Below are 7,500 nucleotides of genomic sequence, written 5' to 3' on the forward strand. Positions count from 1 at the left end.
ATTATTATTTTATTATTATATTATTATATATACGTATGGAACAATCCCAACACAGGAGCCGTTGACTTGAAGTTCAAGCTTCCAAAGAATCTGGTGTTAATTGCAAGAAGCAACAGAAGATAATAGCAAATACGGAAAGAAGAGACCAGTAATTAGAAAAAGAATGAACAAATTAAAAAGTAAAGAGATAAAAAACTTAAAATAAATTATAAGATACAAAGAGAATTGTATTTGGTTAGTAATGCATTGCATCATCTCTTGAACTTTGGGGGTGACAATTTAACAGCATACTCAGGGAGACTTTAACAGTCTGGCGGTGATATCTTGAGCCATTGGCTGTCAGCTTGTTTCTTATGAATGTTGGTAATGATAATAATAAAAAAAATAATAGTATCAATCTACCATGTTTTGAGCCATGCCTGTCAGCTGGTTTCGTATGAATGTTGATAATGATAACAATAAAAAATAATAATTATATCAATATATACCATATTTTGAGCCATTGCCTGTCAGCTGGTTTCATATGAATGTTGATAATGATAACAATGAAGATTGATAACAGTATTGATAATTATAGTATCAATTTACCATATTTTGAGCCATTGTCAGCTTGTTTCATTTGAATATTGATACTGAAAGCAATAAGAAATAGTATCAGTCTACTATATTTTGACATTGCCTTTCAGCCTGTTCCATATGCATGTTGATATAATAGCAATAAAAATAATAATAGTATCAGTCCACCGTATTTTGGACCATTGCCTCGTGTAATGGAAGTAGAGTCCATTTTGCGACAAAAACGATTAGTAAATTTCATGCTTTGGGGATTAATGCATTTCGAATGTCAGTAACTAGACCATCCATTGTGTTTCCTGGGACGTAATGCATATGAAATAGTGAAAGCGCGTCGCTATTTCATCGGAGCTCTGTTTTGTTAAGGCAAAAATCTCTAAATGGGTTTTGTCGAAATTGTGTGTAACATTTTCCTCTAATTTTTTTCCTTTTTTCGATTTCGTCTCTCTCTCTCTCTCTCTCTCTCTCTCTCTCTCTCTCTCTCTCTTGCTTGGTGAGACGTACCCGCGTGAAGTCACAATAATCAACAGGTATCACAAGTTTAACATACGACTAGAATTTGAGAAATATCTAGAAGTGTTCGTGAACTATCGGTGATAAGATTAGTGTGAAAATAGTAGGATAAAGCGTCTTCTAAGTTAGTTTATCAAGTGTATACTATAAATAAGAACAAGATGGCAGTAAGTTCCAACTGCGGGAAGAGGTGGCGTAATTTGGCGTGTTTAGCAGATTCGCAATACGATGAGGTAGCAGGAAGGGAACTGGCATTTCTCATCTATGAAATCAGCAACAGTCCCTAACCAAAAAGATACAAAAGCATTCATAGATATATTTAGAAGGATATAATCCTTCAAACTGGAACAAATCTAATGAAAACATCTTGAAAATAATTGAAGAAGTTCCAAATAAAATCAAGTGTGGTCAAGAGACCTCATAAAGAAAATATACATAAACCAACATATTCCGACAAAGAAAATGAATAAGGTGAATCTTGTGAATATCCTAATGATGCATTAGGAAAAGAATGCCAAAAGCATGCAAAACTGTGTAAGGTTTGGTATAGCATAGTCAATCCACAAAACCTAATCAGAAAATGTGCTGCATCGCCAACCATTCCGACCCATCCACAGTGTTTGCTTGAGGTAAATTACAAGATTTGAGAAAAGAATTAACAAGAAAATTTTTTGTTCAAACATGTCTATCATGGATAGACCTAATGTTTAATTAAATCAAGATTGAACTGTACAAATAGTTTGAGGATGAAGAGAAGAAGGAAGAAGGAAGAAGAAGAAGAAGAAGAAAAGAGGAAAACGGAAGAGAAAGTAAACAAAAATGAAATGACGAGAAAAAAAAAATAGGAAAACAAAGAACAAGAGTAAAAGTATGGATGCGAGATACTCATTGATACTACATATGAGGCAATAAAGCAGCATACCTACGAAGAAATAAATTACGATATGACAACAGAAAAGCAAATCCCGAAGAGGCTCTACCCAGATCTATACAATGACGGGAAAGAGGAAAAAATAGACAAGAAAGACAAAATCTGCAACCTTTTGAAAAGAGGGAATTGCAGATTTGGAGAAAGATGTTACTACAAACATCCTAAGATATATGTCAAAAACTATGAAATATATGGTAAATGTGCATACTTAGATGGATATGGGGATGATTGCAGAGATCTGCATCAAAACATGTAAAAAACCTAAAAGAAGGAAAAGGATGTAAGTTCGACAAAAAATGCAAATATATGCACCCTGTAGCCATGAATCATAATCAAATAAATAACCAACCAAGTAATAAAATCCAAAATAGAAGAAACAAATAAAGAGAGAAATCAAGAATATCAGGTAAAAGAGAAAAGCAAACCACCAATGAGATATGCAGAGGTGTCAGCAAAAAATTTCAAAGCATCAGCTCCGAAATTCTACTCAAGAGATAATAACTGTATTTATTATGCAAGAGGATATTGCAGAAACGGAGAAAATTGCAGATTCAGACACAAAATTAATAATTATAGATGAAGGAAGATCAAATATTATAGGAAAAGTTGGATTTTTTAATGTCAGAATTTCTGGAGGAAATGAAAAAAAGAACAACATACCAGAACAGGAAAGAGACATGGGAAAATCCTTATTACTACCAATATTAAATGAAGGAGAAAAAACACGCAAAACCATCATAGTGATGAATGCGCAGGGTTTAGTTACGAGTAACTCAAAAAGAAAAATAGAGTACTTAGAAGAACTACCCAAAATGAAAAGAAAATAGATATAATGAATATAAGTGAAACCTGGTATTCCCAAGAGACTGGGAATGATGATCAAATAAAAGGGTTCCAAATAAAATCTTATAGATGAGATAGAAAAAATAGGAATCAAGGGGGAACCGCAATATATGTGAAAGACAAAAAACAAGGAAAAAATCAATATGAGAAATATAGTAACTCAGATGTGAACTAATAGCGGTAGAATTTGAATCTGAAAAATTGATTGAACATAGTAATATATAGACCTCCTAATACTAAAGAGTTTGACTTAATAATTGAAAAATTGGATGATATATGTAGAAATCACAAGGACTAGACTATTCTCCTATCTGGTGACTTCAACTTTCCTTTCGTAGAATGGAAAGAACGAATAGGAGATTTGTGGTTGTACTTATATACATTATAAAAAAGAGAGTAATAGTATGCAGAAGATAGAGGCAATTTGAAAAGCTATTAGATATGCTACTAGAAATACAAACATTCAAAACAAGTAAATCACCTGCCAACAAGAAAGGTAAAAATACTTTAGACCTAGTATTTGTGAACGAGATGAATTATGTTAAAGAAATAATAGTTATAATGCGAGTATTTCAGACCATAATGTCATAGAATTAACAGTTCATTCCAAAGCAAGTGAAAATAGAGATAAGCAAGAAATGATAAAGTGGGAAGGATATGGAAAATACAACTTCTACAGTAAAAAATATAAAATGTCAGAAATTAATGAAGAATTAAACAAAGATTGGGATAACATTTTCGTAAGTGATGACATAAGGGTAAATACGGAGATATTATATAAAATATTGGAGATAATAGTGGAATATATACCGAAGAAGAAAAGTAAACATCATTCATGCATACCAAGAGACAGAAGGATCTTGTTCCAGAAAATCAGAAAGTGGAAAAAAGGTCTTGCAAAGAAAAAAATGCATGGAAAGTTATAGAACTAAAAAGTAAGATAGAAAATGCAGAACAAAAGATTATACAATCAAAAGAAAATGAAAAACGGGACTTGGAAGAAAAAACCCTAGTTAAATATCAAGCAAAACCCCACAAAATATTATACTCATATGCGAAGAGATGAATAAAAGAAGAATGAAATAGGCCCTCTGAGAATTGAAGGGAGATTAACGAATGAAAAAAAGGAAATTTGCAACATACTGGCAGAACGATATAGAGAGAATTCACCCTAGAATAGATAATGAAGATAATGATATAGAAGTAGGGATGAAAATAGTGAATATTTAGCTGACATAGATATTAATGAAGCTGATATTGTGCAGGCTATTAATGAAATTAAAAAATGGAGCTGCTGCAGGGCCTGATGGAATTCCTGCTATTTTGTTAAAGAAAGTAGTTCATTTCTATCGCAAAGCCACTTGCAATATTATTAAGACAAAGTGTAGATACAGGCAAGATATATGATGAGCACAAATTAGCATATAATTACCCCTACTTTCAAAAGTGGATCAAGACTAGAGGCAAGTAATTATAGTCCTGTGAGTCTAACATCACATATTATGAAAGTGTATGAAAGGGTAATGAAGAAAAATATTATGAAACATTTAATAAAAAATAATTGTTTTTTAATAAAGGACAACATGGTTTCGTACCCGGAAAAAGTACACAAACCCAACTGTTAGTCCACCGTGAAACATATTTCAAAAATATGAAAAGCCGGGGAAATGAAACAGATGTGGTTTATTTAACACTTTGCAAAACGCTTTTGATAAAGTAGACCATAATATATTAGCGAAGAAAATTAGAAAACACAAATATCGTGGATAAAGTAGGAAGATGGTTAAAAGAATTTTTACACAACAGAAAACAGATAGTTATTGCAAACGACGAGAAATCGGATGAAGCCAAGGTAATATCCGGTGTGCCGCAAGGTACGGTGTTAGCTGCAATACTGTTTGTTATTATGATTGAAGACATAGACAATAATGTTAAGGATTCGGTAGTGAGTAGTTCGCAGATGACACAAGAATAAGTAGAGAAATTACTTGTGATGAAGATAGGAACGCTCTACAAAGAGACCTTAACAAAGTATATGATTGGGCAGAGGTAAATAGGATGGTATTTAACTCTGATAAATTTGAATCAATAAATTATGGAGACAGAGAAAGAAAGCTATATGCATATAAGGGACCTAATAATGAGACCATCACAAATAAGGAAGCAGTTAAAGACCTTGGGTGATGATGAATAGGAACATGTATGCAATGATCAAATAGCAACTCTGTTGGCAAAATGTAAGCAAAAATGGGAATGTTTGTTACGGCACTTCAAAACAAGAAAAGCTGAACATCATGATGATGCTTATAAAACATATGTTCGTAGTCCACTTGAATATTGCAATATGATATGGTACCCACACTATCAAAAGGATTATTGCACAAATAGGGAGAGTGTACAAGGTCCTTTACAGCTAGAATAGAAGAAGTTAAGGACCTAGACTACTGGGAAAGACTACAATTCTTAAAATTATATAGTCTAGAAAGGAGAAGAGAACGCTACATGATAATTCAGGCATGGAAACAGATAGAAGGAATAGCAGAAAATATCATGGACTAAAAATATCAGAAAGAGCAAGCAGAGGTAGATTAATAGTGCCCAAAACTATACCAGGGAAAAAAAATAAGGAAAGCACACAGGACATTAATCCACTACGCACCAGCATCGATAATGCAGCGTCTATTCAATGCGTTGCCAGCTCATCTGAGGAATATATCAGGAGTGAGCGTAGATGTTTAAGAATAAGCTCGACAAATATCTAAACTGCATCCCAGACCATCCAAGATTGGAAGATGCAAAATATACCGGAAGATGTACTAGCAACTCTCTGGTATGACATTAGAGGTGCCTCACACTGAGGGACCTGGGCAACCCGAAGGTCTGTAAGGTAAGGCTCTCTCCTCTCTCTCACACACACACACCATGTAAAAGAGACAAATCTCTTGCAGAGGCAGACATCCTCATGAGGAATCAATAAAACATAAACGGAACGTATATATATATATATATATATATATATATATATATATATATATATATATATATATATATGTGTGTGTGTGTGTGTGTATACATATTACATATTACGTTCCGTTTATGTTTTATTGATTTCCTCATGAGGATGTCTGCCTCTGCAAGAGGTTTATCTCTTTTAGATGGAGTGCTTCGTGGTGGCAGATTTCCTTTTCGTAACAGTTCGTAACAGGACGAATGGAATCCTGTTTTGTCAATTTTTCATAAGATATTTTAACTGAGGCATTTTCACATTCACCAGTATGCTGCAAGTGTGCCTCGCTGTCGAGCTAATGAGTTCCAGAGGGCCTTTATTCCTCTCACCGTTGGACTGTGGAACAGTCTACCTACTAAGGATGTCGTGCAATTACTAAGTAACCTATAGTTCCTGGTTGGACGAGTGAATTTCGCGCTCGGCTACCAATCCGGTGGTCTAAAGTTCGATTCTCGGCTCGGCCAACTCGGAACCAGAGAAATTTATTTCTGGTGATAGTAATTCATTTCTCGATATAATGTGGTTCAGATCCCACAATAAGGTGTAGGTCCCGTTGCTATGTAACCAATTGGTTCCTAGCCACGCAAATAAACATCTAATCCTTCGGGCCAGCCCTGTAGGAGAGCTGCTAATCATCTCAGTGATCTGGTTAAGTTGTAGGTCCCTAGGACATACTTAACTAGTTTTTGGAACTTTAGAGGTTCAAGCGAAGATGGAGCTCAGTGGTTTGATAATAATAATAATAATAATAATAAAATAATAATAATAATAATAATAATAGTGGAACCGCAAGATTATTCTTCTGTTGCACCTTTCGAACCTCCTTGACTCAGTTTCTCTTACAACGCTGAAAGACCTCATAGGTCCCACCGCTTGGTCTTTGCCCTAAACTTTATGTTCCATTCCTTTAATACTGCTTTTTTTTCCCACTCCGTGAAAGTAGTACTGCTTTTCGTATGACTCTGTGTAAACTTCGTAAAATGTTAGTGGAAGGGAGAATGACTCCCCTGGGTGACACCATAAGACAAAGCGTCAAGAACCAATCGATGTGATTTGGCTGAAAGGTTAGAGTTGAGGGAGTTTTTTTTTTTTTACGACAGCAAACGAATATTAGAAGAGGAAGAAGAGAGAGAGAGAAGAGCGAGAGAGAGATAGGAGAGAGAGAGAGAGATGAGAGAGTGGAGACGGGGCGATGAGAGAGAGATTTGAGAGGGCATTTGCGTGGGCGTTTGGAGCCTAAAGGGATGCCAGGCAAGAATTGTGAGGAGGGCTCTTTCTCAATTCCCTTAGCACGGACTTTGGAATTTGATTCAAACCCCCCTTGTTCCCCTTCCTCATCTGTCACGAGTTTTCAGTGTGTTTTGCATTTTTAGGGTGTTGGGGGGTGGGGCCGCTCATCATGAGTTGTTGCCTGAAACAGCTTACAGCCGAAGTTTGTGTTCTCACTCGGTGTTCTGTGAACACTAGGCTTAAGGTTCTTTGTAGGCACCGTTCCTACAGCCCCTCGCTACAATTCGTAACGTTCCTTTTACTGTACCTCTGTTCATATTACCTTTCTTCCATCTTACTTTCCACCCTCTCGTAATGATTGCTTCATAGTGCAACTGAGAGGGTTTCCTGCGTCGCATCTCTA

This window comes from Macrobrachium nipponense, chromosome 5 (genome assembly GCF_015104395.2).
Source record: "Macrobrachium nipponense isolate FS-2020 chromosome 5, ASM1510439v2, whole genome shotgun sequence".
Lineage (NCBI taxonomy): Eukaryota > Metazoa > Arthropoda > Malacostraca > Decapoda > Palaemonidae > Macrobrachium > Macrobrachium nipponense.